The 16,961-nt window shown below is 38.7% G+C and overlaps 9 non-coding genes across 9 annotated transcripts; all 9 read right to left on the bottom strand.

Moving 5' to 3' along the window:
- Positions 1-318: 318 nt before the first annotated feature.
- Trnap-agg (transfer RNA proline (anticodon AGG)) lies at positions 319-390 on the bottom strand. Its single transcript has one exon. It is a non-coding gene; the product is annotated as a tRNA-Pro (tRNA).
- Positions 391-1,418: 1,028 nt separating this feature from the next.
- Trnap-agg (transfer RNA proline (anticodon AGG)) lies at positions 1,419-1,490 on the bottom strand. The gene has a single exon. It is a non-coding gene; the product is annotated as a tRNA-Pro (tRNA).
- Positions 1,491-3,957: 2,467 nt separating this feature from the next.
- Positions 3,958-4,029, bottom strand: Trnap-cgg (transfer RNA proline (anticodon CGG)). Its single transcript has one exon. It is a non-coding gene; the product is annotated as a tRNA-Pro (tRNA).
- Positions 4,030-4,660: 631 nt separating this feature from the next.
- On the bottom strand, positions 4,661-4,732 carry Trnap-ugg (transfer RNA proline (anticodon UGG)). Its single transcript has one exon. It is a non-coding gene; the product is annotated as a tRNA-Pro (tRNA).
- Positions 4,733-7,682: 2,950 nt separating this feature from the next.
- Trnap-agg (transfer RNA proline (anticodon AGG)) lies at positions 7,683-7,754 on the bottom strand. Its single transcript has one exon. It is a non-coding gene; the product is annotated as a tRNA-Pro (tRNA).
- Positions 7,755-8,745: 991 nt separating this feature from the next.
- Trnap-agg (transfer RNA proline (anticodon AGG)) lies at positions 8,746-8,817 on the bottom strand. The gene has a single exon. It is a non-coding gene; the product is annotated as a tRNA-Pro (tRNA).
- Positions 8,818-11,198: 2,381 nt separating this feature from the next.
- Trnap-ugg (transfer RNA proline (anticodon UGG)) lies at positions 11,199-11,270 on the bottom strand. Its single transcript has one exon. It is a non-coding gene; the product is annotated as a tRNA-Pro (tRNA).
- Positions 11,271-13,420: 2,150 nt separating this feature from the next.
- Trnap-agg (transfer RNA proline (anticodon AGG)) lies at positions 13,421-13,492 on the bottom strand. Its single transcript has one exon. It is a non-coding gene; the product is annotated as a tRNA-Pro (tRNA).
- Positions 13,493-14,123: 631 nt separating this feature from the next.
- On the bottom strand, positions 14,124-14,195 carry Trnap-ugg (transfer RNA proline (anticodon UGG)). The gene has a single exon. It is a non-coding gene; the product is annotated as a tRNA-Pro (tRNA).
- Positions 14,196-16,961: the final 2,766 nt, after the last annotated feature.

Here is a 16,961-nt window from a genome sequence, read left to right as displayed (position 1 = left end):
ATAAAAGATGGGCTACAGCAAATATTCTGCTTAATACCACAGATTTGCTTGTCAGTTGTTTGACGTTAACCAGTTGAGCATGTCCCTTGGTGGCTGGCGATATGTGCATCTCTGATCATGAGCAGAAGTAATTGGGGAGCTTCTTCCCAACATCCACGCCTGTGCTTATGTTAAAAAATCTTTGCGAAAAAGTTTCAAGCTGAATGTAACTCATAAAAATCTACAGAATTTAAAATTGGGTTGAGGAAATAAAGAAAAAAACGTTTTAAATAATATAGTATCAGAAGTGTAAATATAAAAATAAAGCAGAAAATTAATGGGTTCATCCGGGATTCGAACCCGGGACCTCTCGCACCCTAAGCGAAAATCATACCCCTAGACCAACGAGCCAACTAACAATTCTCGCTGAAAATTATCTAGTAATTGTAACTATGTAGTGGCGAGTTCAGTCTCATGGAGTGGTACTTAAACAAGGATCTTCTACAATAGCTTGATGTGTGGCTGTTGAACTTCTCTTTCTGTCTTTCGCTCTTTCTCTCTATATCTCTGTTTATGTGTGTGTATATGTGTTAGTGAGAGAGTGTACACGCATATGTGTTGGTGTATGTATGTATTTGCCTTTGGCGCCAACATTCTATCGCTTGGCAGCTGTTGTTGGTTTGTTTATGTCGCCGTGATATAGCGGTTCGGTGAAAGAAACCCCATAAAATAAATATCAGACACAAAAAATAGGTATTGTGGATTCATTCGACTACACCCTTCAGTGCTCCAGCATGATCGCAGTCCAGTGGCTAAAGCAATTAAAGGACGAAAAATAAATTCGACGTAAATTCGACAAGGATCGAGAAACTGACGGGAGTTTTTAACATGAATAGGCGCTGGCGTGGCTTTGTGGTAAGAAGCTTGTTTCCCAACCACATGGTTCCGGGTTCAGTCCCACTGCGTGGCACCTTGGGCAAGTGTCTTCCACTATAGCCTCAGGCCGACTAAGCCGTGGGAGTGGATTTTCTTGGAAACTGAAAGAAGCCCGTCGTATATATGTATATATATATATATATATATATATATATATATATATATATATATATATATATATATATATATTTACACGTATGTATGTATATATTTGTGGGTTTGTATCTGTGTTTGTCCCCCACCATCATTACCATCACCGCTTCACAATGGATGTTGGTGTATTTACGTCCCCTTAACCTAGCAGTTCGGCAAAAGACGCCGATAGAATAAGTACCGGGTTTGCAAAGAATAATTCCAGTGGGTCGATTTCTTCGACTAAAAGGCGTTGCTCCAGCATGACCAGAGTCAAAATGACTGAAACAAGTTAAAAGGAGAAGAAGAATGTAAAAGAATAAGAGAGTAATTCAAGCCATTACAAAAAAAAACAAAGGAAAACGTAAATTGGGCTCGTCCAGGATTCGAACCCGGGACCTCTCGCACCCTAAGCGAAAATCATACCCCTAGACCAACGAGCCAACTGATGAAATCGAAGGCTTTTACAATGAACACTAAAATCGAAAGCTCTTAAATCCAACTCTCTCTCATGTCCATCTGTTTTACTCTATGGAACACATCATTTGTGATAGAATGTAATGTTCTATGATCGGTTTATTATAATTATCAATCCGTCATAGTATTATACATGATCTACAGCTCATCTTTTATTTTTTACTTTTTACTTGCTTTTGTCAATAGAACGCGGCCACGCTGACGCACCGCCTTGAAGACGTTTTAGCCGAACAAATCGACCTCTGTACTTATCATTTTCTGATAGCCTCCTGCTTATTCTAATATTAGTTGTTAACGATAGAAGAAGGCTTTGCAGCAAATATTAATTAGTGCGTCCAACCTAACTTGGAATATTGTTTATAACGCCGTAGACTGCGGTAAACGTCCCAAGAAATTATCCGTGTAGATGACAAATGCTTAGAAACAGATATAATATGGGCAGACGATATTTCGGTAGCACCGGCACATGGCACTGTTGTATCACGGGATTTCTCCATATCGCGGATCATCAGCGACAGGTAGCCAAATTCCGGATGCCAGAACGACAAATCAGACAAACCGATATAGTTTTAACACTGGTTAATCTGTCAGTGAACAGATATTGGTATCAAGTTTTTAGCACAAGGCCAGCAGTTTCGGGAGAAGGGTAAGTTGATTACATCGACCCCAGTGCTCAACTGGTACTTATTTTATCGACCACGAAAAGATGAAAGGCAAAGTCGACTTCGGCAGAATTTGAATTCAGAACATCAAGCCGGACGAAATACCGCTAAGCCTTTTGCCCGGCGTTTTAACGCCTCTGCCAGTAAGCCGCCTTACACTGCAATAAATGCTAGGGGTCAGGTAGGCAGCGCCGTTTCAAGTGTTTTAACGACAAGAATCACCACTAGCTTCATCGGGTGACTTACCCTTTATTTATGAAATATGAATGAAAGTGAAGCGACAAAAAGTTCAGATGGTGCTGGATACGAACCCGTGGCCCGTGGACCCCGAAAACAGGATCATGGAGACCAATAAGTCTCCTGCACCGCTGCGTCCCCATTGTTTGCATTTTGGTTTACAGTCAATTCGTTGTGTGGTAAGTAGCTTGCTTACCAGCCACATGGTTCCGGGTTCAGTCCCACTGCGTGACACCTTGGGCAAGTGTCTTCTACTATAGCCTCGGGCCGACCAAAGCCTTGTGAGTGGATTTGGTAGACGGAGACGGACAAGAAGCCCGTCGTATATATATATATATATATATATATATATATATATATATATATATATATATATATATATATATATATATGTATATATATATACATATATATATATATATATATATATATATATATATATATATATATATATATATATATATATATATATATATATATATATATATGTATATATATATATATAAATATATATATATATGTATGTATGTATGTATGTATGTATGTATGTGTGTGTATATGTTTGTGTGTGTGTGTTTGTCCCCCCAACATCGTTTGACAACCGATGGTGTGTTTACGTCCCCTTAGCGGTTCGGCAAAAGGAACCAATAGAATAAGTACCTGACTTGCAAAGAATAAGTCCTGGAGTCGATTTGCTCGACTAAAGGCGGTGCTCCAGCATGGCCGCAGTCAAGTGACTGAAACAAATAAAAGAGTAAAAGAGTAAATTGCGGGTAAATATATATAAGACGACGGAAGTGTGTTCAGCTATTTTGCCGAACGACCTATGCAAATGATTTGTTTCTAATGATCAAATGTATGTGCTGTACATTGGCTCGCTCCTCCCCTCAAATCAACGTTACCTAAACAGGTGCACAGTGTACCACACGTCAGGTGTCGAAGTGATCACAGTACAAAATGAGTTGAAGTGATTTACTCAGGAACACAACGCTCCACGCGGTTTAGGAGTTGAAACCCTCAATGGTAGGGTGACAAACACACATACATACATACATACATACATACATACATACACACGTATGAGTGGCTGTGCGGTAAGTAGCTTGCTTACCAACTGATTTCGGGTTCAGTCCCACTGCGTGGCACCTTGGACAAGTGTCTTCTACTTTAGGTTTGGGCCGACCAAAACCTTGTGAGTGGATTTGGTAGACGGAAACTGAAATAAGCCCGTCGTATATATATATATATATATATATATATACACATGTATGTGTGTGTGTATATGTTTGTGTGTCTGTATTTGTCCCTCCCAACATCGTTTGACAATCGATGCTGGTGTGTTTACGTTCCTGTAACATAGCGGTTCGACAAAATAAAATGATACAACGAACTCGTTCAATTTACTATGCCAAAAATTTTGCAATAAAACCTTACTTGCAAGTTGAATTCAACACATCAAACTATCTCGAATTTAGAATTGAGTTACAGATATTTCAAACGGTGTTTTAAAAAGTGTAATATCATAAAAATTAAGTGGCTCGTCCGGGATTCGAACCCGGGACCTCTCGCACCCGAAGCGAAAATCATACCTCTAGACCAACGAGCCAACTGTGAAAACAAGAATTGAACATATATAAGAAATAGTAAACTCTGAAACTTTTCTTTCACACGTATGTCTCTATTTCACGCCAAGTAGAATCACCGCTTCAAGGGTTAAACAGAGAATCATTTTATCGATTCAATGAAATTGAAGAAATTTGTGAAACCATTTTTATTTTCTTCCTATTATAAGCACAGAGCCTTGAATTTTGGGGAGAAGGGCAAGTCGATTACATCGATGCCAGTGTTTAAATGGCGCTTATTTTATTGATCCCGTGAGATCGAACTTCTTTCATCCTTCGTGGATGCTAAAATAAAATGCTTGGGGAATATTCAAACCCGAAAGAAAAATATTCACTGTATTTATCAGTGGAAAAATTTCCCTCTGTAGACAGTAAGGTGTAAACAAACTACGTAAGTTTGGAGTATTCACTAAGCAGGTTGATGAAGGGATGCACTTCTCGGGGGTTTTCTCCTCTTCAGCGCCAGAAACCGGAAAGGGAAACGCTGTGAGTTTCGAACTGCGCACATCACTGCTTAGAGTTTTCGTTCCGCATTTTAGATTTATTTCTGTGCCAAAATATTTTGTAGCAAATATAGAGTAACAGTTATTTTATTTTATTTATTTAAAAATGACAGGGCTCGTCCGGGATTCGAACCCGGGACCTCTCGCACCCAAAGCGAGAATCATACCCCTAGACCAACGAGCCTCGCTTGCTCGCGGTAGTCTAAATCATCATATTTCTTCTTAAAAAGCAAATATTAATAAGTGAATCCGAAAATATAAGGGAAGTAGTAAACTCTGAACCTCAACTTGCACGCATGTGTATCTATTTCACTACATACCTCTGCATTTTTGCTTGTTGCAGTCATTAGAGTGCGGCCATGCTGGGGCAGCATCTTGAACAATTTTAGTCAAGCGAATCAACCCAAGTACTTATTTCTTTTTTGGAAGCCAGTTGCGTATTTTGTCGTTTTTGCTATTGATCAACCGCTAAGTTACGGTGACATAAAAACACCAACACCGGCTGCCAAGCTGTTGAGGACGACAAACACAGAAATAAGACACACACACACACAGATATATATATCCAGCATGGCCACAGTGAAATGACTGAAACTAGTAAAAGAATAGTATATATATATATATATATATATATATATATATATATACATATATATATATATATATATATGTATGTATGTATGTATGTATGTATTACGGCGGGCTTCCATCAGATTCCCCAAAAAACAAGAACTTGGTCGGCCGGAGGCTAGAGTAGAAGACACTTGTCTACAGCAGTGACTCTCAACCACTTTTTTTTTTATCTATGGTCCCCTTCGGGTACTTTTTCAGGTGGGCCACCATTCCCATAGCCATTAGATGTTTGAAAGTTAATTTTACAGATACTGCTTTCAAAATTATTATTTTGCTGATCGCATATTCAGTTTGGCGGAACTATGTCGGTTCCTGAGGAATTTCAACCATGTTTCGTGGTCTGCTACCACAACAGCTCCTTTATAGGATCCAGTTAGCTGAAGACATCATCAGGAGGAACCACGTCCGGTTTCGGCCCCTACTCCTCTACCGTTTTGACGTGGCGGGGCCCCTCCTTTCGGAGGTGTCTTCAGCTCTGGTGTTGGGTGCATGTCTTCTTTCTTCTATTCCCTGGCCTCTTCGATGCAGCATCAACAAGTGTCAGCGTCCGACTGATCGTCGTGTCAAGTTCCCCTTTTTATATCTGCTGCTAGGCTCCAGCAGGCAGCCCCAGCTAGTTGTCACGTGACACTGTCTAAATTTCCCGCTGCTAGGGTCCAGTAGGCAGCACCAGCAAGTTGTCACATGACACTGTCTAAACTTCCCGCTGCTAGGCTCCAGCAAGTAGCTCCAGCAAGTTGTCACATGACACTGTCTGAACTTTAACTGACAATGGAGGGCGCGAAGCCACTTCAGTGTCAGCCTGTCTCACCTAGACATGTTATGACTTTCAAGCCATATTCGGTCTTCCCGCTTCAGCCATATATAGAAGCTGGCTTTTTCGACCGCCTCCTGTATCCTCCTTATCAGTTTTCTAAGTTCCGAGTTTGAAAACGTATGTGAAAAATTAGAGAGAGAAACATGGCGGTTCCTTGTAATGAATGCATCCAAAGCAAAATCTTTCCATGGGCCAGTAAAATAATATTGTGGACCCAATTTATTATTTTGCATATGTGGACCCACAAAACTGTTATATGGACTCCGGTTAAGAACCACTGGTTCAGAGGTGTGGTTCTCTTCTCCGATGCGAGAGGTCTCAGGTTCAAGTCACAGATGAGTACCGGTTAATTATTTTATTCAATAATAACCGGAGATATTCTGAAACATCGGAAATATCCTATAGGCACAAGGTTCGACGTTCTGAGCGAAAGGGTTAGATTACATCGACTCCTGCGTTCAACCCCTACTTATTTCAGCCCCGAAAGGGTGAAAAAATTTCACCTCAGAACGTAAAGACGGGCAAAATGTTGCTAAGCACTTTGTCCGGCATGATAACGATTCTGCCAGCTCGCTTCCCTCGAAACATGCGAAATATCAAAAACACAAACTCGTTCAATTTACTATGCCAAATTCTTTGCAAAAAAACTTGCAAGTTGCATTAAATAATGTTCATATCGTGTTTTTTGTTTTTCTATTTTCTTTTCTGTGTGAATGTTCAGCTTACATAACCGGTCTGAAATCAAAAGCCTTCTGTAGGAATCAAACTTTCTTGTCCATCATGGAATGTGTTTCCACATTTAAAGTTTAACAAATAGAAGAACAATAAAAATAGATATTGTTATTATTTGGGGATGATCTCGGCCTACCTATTCAGTCTGAAGATGGAATGGACAGGGCAAAACCAGAGGGGAGAGGAGAAACAAAGAACAGGAAGTCATAGAAGAGGTTTACAGAATATGTGATGAAATAACTCTGACAAATAATAATAATAATAATAATAATAATAATAATAATAATAATAATAATAATAATAATAATAATAATAATAATACAGACAAATACATAACAAAAACACCAGGACTTACAAATATATATAACATACAGAAAATTGCACTACTGGGTACTGCACACATTCTACGCAAAACACTTTCAATACAGTAAACATAAGAGCACCACAGCAAACCACAGCACATACCCAAGGCGCACAGAGCTGCGCTCGGTAGTGAAGTGAAAGCACGTTATAAAAATAAAACTACTGAATAATAATAATAATAAATGCCCGGATGCAGTACCAGGCAGTGGTTCTCGTGGCTTCTGATCTTAATTGATTGGAAGTGTTATCACGTACGTTGTTTTGTCTTGGTATTACAGATGGGCTACAGCAAATATTCTGCTTAATACCATAGATTTGCTTGTCAGTTGTTTGACGTTAACCAGTTGAGCATGTCCCTTGGTGGCTGGCGATATGTGCATCTCTGATCATGAGCAGAAGTAGTTGGGGAGCTTCTTCCCAACATCCACGCCTGTGCTTATGTTAAAAAATCTTTGCGAAAAAGTTTCAAGCTGAAAGTAACTCATAAAAATCTACAGAATTTAAAATTGGGTTGAGGAAATAAAGAAAAAAACGTTTTAAATAATATAGTATCAGAAGTGTAAATATAAAAAAAAAGCTGAAAATTAATGGGCTCGTCCGGGATTCGAACCCGGGACCTCTCGCACCCTAAGCGAAAATCATACCCCTAGACCAACGAGCCAACTGACAATTCCCGCTGAAAATTATCTAGTAATTGTAACTATGTAGTGGCGAGTTCAGTCTCATGGAGTGGTACTTAAACAAGGATCTTCTACAATAGCTTGATGTGTGGCTGTTGAACTTCTCTTTCTGTCTTTCGCTCTTTCTCTCTATATTTCTGTTTATGTGTGTGTATATGTGTTAGTGAGAGAGTGTACGCGCATATGTGTTGGTGTATGTATGTATTTGCCTTTGGCGCCAACATTCTATCGCTTGGCAGCTGTTGTTGGTTTGTTTATGTCGCCGTGATATAGCGGTTCGGTGAAAGAAACCCCATAAAATAAATATCAGACACAAAAAATAGGTATTGTGGATTCATTCGACTACACCCTTCAGTGCTCCAGCATGATCGCAGTCCAGTGGCTAAAGCAATTAAAGGACGAAAAATAAATTCGACGTAAATTCGACATGGATCGAGAAACGGACGGGAGTTTTTAACATGAATAGGCGCTGGCGTGGCTTTGTGGTAAGAAGCTTGTTTCCCAACCACATGGTTCCGGGTTCAGTCCCACTGCGTAGCACCTTGGGCAAGTGTCTTCTACTATAGCCTCAGGCCGACTAAGCCTTGGGAGTGGATTTGCTTGGAAACTGAAAGAAGCCCGTCGTATATATGTATATATATATATATATATATATATACACGTATGTATGTATATATTTGTGGGTTTGTATCTGTGTTTGTCCCCCACCATCACTACCATCACCGCTTCACAATGGATGTTGGTGTATTTACGTCCCCTTAAGCTAGCAGTTCGGCAAAAGACGCCGATAGAATAAGTACCGGGTTTGCAAAGAATAATTCCAGTGGGTCGATTTCTTCGACTAAAAGGCGTTGCTCCAGCATGACCAGAGTCAAAATGACTGAAACAAGTTAAAAGGAGAAGAAGAATGTAAAAGAATAAGAGAGTAATTCAAGCCATTACAAAAAAACAAAACAAAAGAAGACGAAAATTGGGCTCGTCCGGGATTCGAACCCGGGACCTCTCGCACCCTAAGCGAAAATCATACCCCTAGGCCAACGAGCCAACTGATGAAATCGAAGGCTTTTACAATGAACACTAAAATCGAAAGCTCTTAAATCCAACTCTTTCTCATGTCCATCTGTTTTACTCTATGGAACACATCATTTGTGATAGAATGTCATGTTCTATGATCGGTTTATTATAATTATCAATCCGTCATAGTATTATACATGATCTACAGCTCATCTTTTATTTCTTACTTTTTACTTGCTTTTGTCAATAGAACGCGGCCACGCTGACGCACCGCCTTGAAGACGTTTTAGCCGAACAAATCGACCTCTGTACTTATCATTTTCTGATAGCCTCCTGCTTATTCTAATATTAGTTGTTAACGATAGAAGAAGGCTTTGCAGCAAATATTAATTAGTGCGTCCAACCTAACTTGGAATATTGTTTATAACGCCGTAGACTGCGGTAAACGTCCCAAGAAATTATCCGTGTAGATGACAAATGCTTAGAAACAGATATAATATGGGCAGACGATATTTCGGTAGCACCGGCACATGGCACTGTTGTATCACGGGATTTCTCCATATCGCGGATCATCAGCGACAGGTAGCCAAATTCCGGATGCCAGAACGACAAATCAGACAAACCGATATAGTTTTAACACTGGTTAATCTGTCAGTGAACAGATATTGGTATCAAGTTTTTAGCACAAGGCCAGCAGTTTCGGGAGAAGGGTAAGTTGATTACATCGACCCCAGTGCTCAACTGGTACTTATTTTATCGACCACGAAAAGATGAAAGGCAAAGTCGACTTCGGCAGAATTTGAATTCAGAACATCAAGCCGGACGAAATACCGCTAAGCCTTTTGCCCGGCGTTTTAACGCCTCTGCCAGTAAGCCGCCTTACACTGCAATAAATGCTAGGGGTCAGGTAGGCAACGCCGTTTCAAGTGTTTTAACGACAAGAATCACCACTAGCTTCATCGGGTGACTTACCCTTTATTTATGAAATATGAATGAAAGTAAAGCGACAAAAAGTTCAGATGGTGCTGGATACGAACCCGTGGCCCGTGGACCCCGAAAACAGGATCATGGAGACCAATAAGTCTCCTGCACCGCTGCGTCTCCATTGTTTGCATTTTAGTTTACAGTCAATTCGTTATGTGGTAAGTAGCTTGCTTACCAGCCACATGGTTCCGGGTTCAGTCCCACTGCGTGACACCTTGGGCAAGTGTCTTCTACTATAGGCTCGGGCCCACCGAAGCCTTGTGAGTGGATTTGGTAGACGGAGACTGACAAGAAGCCCGTCGTATATATATATATATATATATATATATATATATATATATATATATATATGTATATATATATATATATATATATATATATATATATATATATATATATATATATATATATATATTAATATATATATATATGTATATATATATATATAAATATATATATATATATGTATGTATGTATGTATGTATGTATGTATGTATGTATGTATGTGTGTGTATATGTTTGTGTGTGTGTGTTTGTCCCCCCAACATCGCTTGACAACCGATGGTGTGTTTACGTCCCCATAGCGGTTCGGCAAAAGGAACCAATAGAATAAGTACCTGACTTGCAAAGAATAAGTCCTGGAGTCGATTTGCTCGACTAAAGGCGGTGCTCCAGCATGGCCGCAGTCAAGTGACTGAAACAAATAAAAGAGTAAAAGAGTAAATTGCGGATAAATATATATAAGACGACGGAAGTGTGTTCAGCTATTTTGCCGAACGACCTATGCAAATGATTTGTTTCTAATGATCAAATGTATGTGCTGTACATTGGCTCGCTCCTCCCCTCAAATCAACGTTACCTAAACAGGTGCACAGTGTACCACACGTCAGGTGTCGAAGTGATCACAGTACAAAATGAGTTGAAGTGATTTACTCAGGAACACAACGCTCCACGCGGTTTAGGAGTTGAAACCCTCAATGGTAGGGTGACAAACACAAATACATACATACATACATACATACATACATACATACACACGTATGAGTGGCTGTGCGGTAAGTAGCTTGCTTACCAACTGATTTCGGGTTCAGTCCCACTGCGTGGCACCTTGGACAAGTGTCTTCTACTTTAGGTTTGGGCCGACCAAAACCTTGTGAGTGGATTTGGTAGACGGAAACTGAAATAAGCCCGTCGTATATATATATATATATATATATATATATATATATGATGATGAAGGGATGCACTTCTCGGGGGTTTTCTCCTCTTCAGCGCCAGAAACCGGAAAGGGAAACGCTGTGAGTTTCGAACTGCGCACATCACTGCTTAGAGTTTTCGTTCCGCATTTTAGATTTATTTCTGTGCCAAAATATTTTGTAGCAAATATAGAGTAACAGTTATTTTATTTTATCTATTTAAAAATGACAGGGCTCGTCCGGGATTCGAACCCGGGACCTCTCGCACCCAAAGCGAGAATCATACCCCTAGACCAACGAGCCTCGCTTGCTGGCGGTAGTCTAAATTATCATATTTCTTCTTAAAAAGCAAATATTAATAAGTGAATCCGAAAATATACGGGAAGTAGTAAACTCTGAACCTCAACTTGCACGCATGTGTATCTATTTCACTACATACCTTTGCATTTTTGCTTGTTGCAGTCATTAGAGTGCGGCCATGCTGGGGCAGCATCTTGAACAATTTTAGTCAAGCGAATCAACCCAAGTACTTATTTCTTTTTTGGAAGCCAGTTGCGTATTTTGTCGTTTTTGCTATTGATCAACCGCTAAGTTACGGTGACATAAAAACACCAACACCGGCTGCCAAGCTGTTGAGGACGACAAACACAGAAATAAGACACACACACACACAGATATATATATCCAGCATGGCCACAGTGAAATGACTGAAACTAGTAAAATAATAGTATATATATATATATATATATATATATATATATATATATATATATATATATATATATATATATATATATATATATATATATATATATATATATATATATATATATATATGTATATATATGTATGTATTAGGACGGGCTTCCATCAGATTCCCCAAAAAACAAGAACTTGGTCGGCCGGAGGCTAGAGTAGAAGACACTTGTCTAGAGCAGTGACTCTCAACCACTTTTTTTTTTTTATCTATGGTCCCCTTCGGGTACTTTTTCAGGTGGGCCACCATTCCCATAGCCATTAAATGTTTGAAAGTTAATTTTACAGATACTGCTTTCAAAATTATTATTTTGCTGATCGCATATTCAGTTTGGCGGAACTATGTCGGTTGAACTATGTGAAAAATTAGAGAGAGAAACATGGCGGTTCCTTGTAATGAATGCATCCAAAGCAAAATCTTTCCATGGGCCAGTAAAATAATATTGTGGACCCAATTTATTATTTTGCATATGTGGACCCACAAAACTGTTATATGGACTCCGGTTAAGAACCACTGGTTCAGAGGTGTGGTTCTCTTCTCCGATGCGAGAGGTCTCAGGTTCAAGTCACAGATGAGTACCGGTTAATTATTTTATTCAATAATAACCGGAGATATTCTGAAACATCGGAAATATCCTATAGGCACAAGGTTCGACGTTCTGAGCGAAAGGGTTAGATTACATCGACTCCTGCGTTCAACCCCTACTTATTTCAGCCCCGAAAGGGTGAAAAAATTTCACCTCACAACGTAAAGACGGGCAAAATGTTGCTAAGCACTTTGTCCGGCATGATAACGATTCTGCCAGCTCGCTTCCCTCGAAACATGCGAAATATCAAAAACACAAACTCGTTCAATTTACTATGCGAAATTCTTTGCAAAAAAACTTGCAAGTTGCATTAAATAATGTTCATATCGTGTTTTTTGTTTTTCTATTTTCTTTTCTGTGTGAATGTTCAGCTTACATAACCGGTCTGAAATCAAAAGCCTTCTGTAGGAATCATAAACTTTCTTGTCCATCATGGAATGTGTTTCCACATTTAAAGTTTAACAAATGGAAGAACAATAAAAATAGATATTGTTATTATTTGGGGATGATCTCGGCCTACCTATTCAGTCTGAAGATGGAATGGACAGGGCAAAACCAGAGGGGAGAGGAGAAACAAAGAACAGGAAGTCATAGAAGAGGGTTACAGAATATGTGATGAAATAACTCTGACAAATAATAATAATAATAATCATAATAATAATAATAATAATAATAATAATAATAATAATAATAATAATAATAAATGCCCGGATGCAGTACCAGGCAGTGGTTCTCGTGGCTTCTGATCTTAATTGATTGGAAGTGTTATCACGTACATTGTTTTGTCTTGGTATTAAAGATGGGCTACAGCAAATATTCTGCTTAATACCACAGATTTGCTTGTCAGTTGTTTGACGTTAACCAGTTGAGCATGTCCCTTCGTGGCTGGCGATATGTGCATCTCTGATCATGAGCAGAAGTAATTGGGGAGCTTCTTCCCAACATCCACGCCTGTGCTTATGTTAAAAAATCTTTGCGAAAAAATTTCATGCTGAAAGTAACTCATAGAAATCTACAGAATTTAAAATTGGGTTGAGGAAATAAAGAAAAAAACGTTTTAAATAATATAGTATCAGAAGTGTAAATATAAAAAAAAAGCTGAAAATTAATGGGCTCGTCCGGGATTCGAACCCGGGACCTCTCGCACCCTAAGCGAAAATCATACCTCTAGACCAACGAGCCAACTCTGAAAACAAGAATTGAACATATATAAGAAATAGTAAACTCTGAGACTTTTCTTTCACACGTATGTCTCTATTTCACGCCAAGTAGAATCACCGCTTCAAGGGTTAAACAGAGAATCATTTTATCGATTCAATGAAATTGAAGAAATTTGTGAAACCATTTTTATTTTCTTCCTACTATAAGCACAGGGCCTTGAATTTTGGGGAGAAGGGCAAGTCGATTACATCGATGCCAGTGTTTAAATGGCGCTTATTTTATTGATCCCGTGAGATCGAACTTCTTTCATCCTTCGTGGATGCTAAAATAAAATGCTTGGGGAATATTCAAACCCGAAAGAAAAATATTCACTGTATTTATCAGTGGAAAAATTTCCCTCTGTAGACAGTTAGGTGTAAACAAACTACGTAAGTTTGGAGTATTCACTAAGCAGGCTGATGAAGGGATGCACTTCTCGGGGGTTTTCTCCTCTTCAGCGCCAGAAACCGGAAAGGGAAACGCTGTGAGTTTCGAACTGCGCACATCACTGCTTAGAGTTTTCGTTCCGCATTTTAGATTTATTTCTGTGCCAAAATATTTTGTAGCAAATATAGAGTAACAGTTATTTTATTTTATTTATTTAAAAATGACAGGGCTCGTCCGGGATTCGAACCCGGGACCTCTTGCACCCAAAGCGAGAATCATACCCCTAGACCAACGAGCCTCGCTTGCTGGCGGTAGTCTAAATTATCATATTTCTTCTTAAAAAGCAAATATTAATAAGTGAATCCGAAAATATACGGGAAGTAGTAAACTCTGAACCTCAACTTGCACGCATGTGTATTTATTTCACTACATACCTTTGCATTTTTGCTTGTTGCAGTCATTAGAGTGCGGCCATGCTGGGGCAGCATCTTGAACAATTTTAGTCAAGCGAATCAACCCAAGTACTTATTTCTTTTTTGGAAGCCAGTTGCGTATTTTGTCGTTTTTGCTATTGATCAACCGCTAAGTTACGGTGACATAAAAACACCAACACCGGCTGCCAAGCTGTTGAGGACGACAAACACAGAAATAAGACACACACACACACAGATATATATATCCAGCATGGCCACAGTGAAATGACTGAAACTAGTAAAATAATAGTATATATATATATATATATATATATATATATATATATATATATATATATATATATATATATATATATATATATATATATATATATATATATATATATATATATATATATATATATATATATATATATATATATATATATATATATATATATATATATATATATATGTATATATATGTATGTATTAGGACGGGCTTCCATCAGATTCCCCAATAAACAAGAACTTGGTCGGCCGGAGGCTAGAGTAGAAGACACTTGTCTAGAGCAGTGACTCTCAACCCCTTTTTTTTCTTTTTATCTATGGTCCCCTTCGGGTACTTTTTCAGGTGGGCCACCATTCCCATAGCCATTAGATGTTTGAAAGTTAATTTTACAGATACTGCTTTCAAAATTATTATTTTGCTGATCGCATATTCAGTTTGGCGGAACTATGTCGGTTGAACTATGTGAAAAATTAGAGAGAGAAACATGGCGGTTCCTTGTAATGAATGCATCCAAAGCAAAATCTTTCCATGGGCCAGTAAAATAATATTGTGGACCCAATTTATTATTTTGCATATGTGGACCCACAAAACTGTTATATGGACTCCGGTTAAGAACCACTGGTTCAGAGGTGTGGTTCTCTTCTCCGATGCGAGAGGTCTCAGGTTCAAGTCACAGATGAGTACCGGTTAATTATTTTATTCAATAATAACCGGAGATATTCTGAAACATCGGAAATATCCTATAGGCACAAGGTTCGACGTTCTGAGCGAAAGGGTTAGATTACATCGACTCCTGCGTTCAACCCCTACTTATTTCAGCCCCGAAAGGGTGAAAAGATTTCACCTCAGAACGTAAAGACGTGCAAAATGTTGCTAAGCACTTTGTCCGGCATGATAACGATTCTGCCAGCTCGCTTCCCTCGGCCTACCTATTCAGTCTGAAGATGGAATGGACAGGGCAAAACCAGAGGGGAGAGGAGAAACAAAGAACAGGAAGTCATAGAAGAGGTTTACAGAATATGTGATAAAATAACTCTGACAAATAATAATAGTAATAATAATAATAATAATAATAATAATAATAATAATAAATGCCCGGATGCAGTACCAGGCAGTGGTTCTCGTGGCTTCTGATCTTAATTGATTGGAAGTGTTATCACGTACATTGTTTTGTCTTGGTATAAAAGATGGGCTACAGCAAATATTCTGCTTAATACCACAGATTTGCTTGTCAGTTGTTTGACGTTAACCAGTTGAGCATGTCCCTTGGTGGCTGGCGATATGTGCATCTCTGATCATGAGCAGAAGTAGTTGGGGAGCTTCTTCCCAACATCCACGCCTGTGCTTATGTTAAAAAATCTTTGCGAAAAAGTTTCAAGCTGAAAGTAACTCATAAAAATCTACAGAATTTAAAATTGGGTTGAGGAAATAAAGAAAAAAACGTTTTAAATAATATAGTATCAGAAGTGTAAATATAAAAATAAAGCAGAAAATGAATGGGCTCGTCCGAGATTCGAACCCGGGACCTCTTGCACCCTAAGCGAAAATCATACCCCAAGACCAACGAGCCAACTGACAATTCGCGCTGAAAATTATCTAGTAATTGTAACTATGTAGTGGCGAGTTCAGTCTCATGGAGTTGTACTTAAACAAGGATCTTCTACAATAGCTTGATGTGTGGCTGTTGAACTTCTCTTTCTGTCTTTCGCTCTTTCTCTCTATATCTCTGTTTATGTGTGTGTATATGTGTTAGTGAGAGAGTGTACGCGCATATGTGTTGGTGTATGTATGTATTTGCCTTTGGCGCCAACATTCTATCGCTTGGCAGCTGTTGTTGGTTTGTTTATGTCGCCGTGATATAGCGGTTCGGTGAAAGAAACCCCATAAAATAAATATCAGACACAAAAAATAGGTATTGTGGATTCATTCGACTACACCCTTCAGTGCTCCAGCATGATCGCAGTCCAGTGGCTAAAGCAATTAAAGGACGAAAAATAAATTCAACGTAAATTCGACAAGGATCGAGAAACGGACGGGAGTTTTTAACATGAATAGGCGCTGGCGTGGCTTTGTGGTAAGAAGCTTGTTTCCCAACCACATGGTTCCGGGTTCAGTCCCACTGCGTGGCACCTTGGGCAAGTGTCTTCTACTATAGCCTCAGGCCGACTAAGCCTTGGGAGTGGATTTGCTTGGAAACTGAAAGAAGCCCGTCGTATATATGTATATATATATATATATATATATATATATATATATATATATATATATATATATATATATATATATATATACCTATATATATATATATATATATATATATATATATATATACACGTATGTATGTATATATTTGTGGGTT

Source organism: Octopus bimaculoides, chromosome 1 (assembly GCF_046866305.1).
Source record: "Octopus bimaculoides isolate indiv1 chromosome 1, ASM4686630v1, whole genome shotgun sequence".
Lineage (NCBI taxonomy): Eukaryota > Metazoa > Mollusca > Cephalopoda > Octopoda > Octopodidae > Octopus > Octopus bimaculoides.
This window is presented reverse-complemented; position numbering and strand designations above follow the sequence as displayed.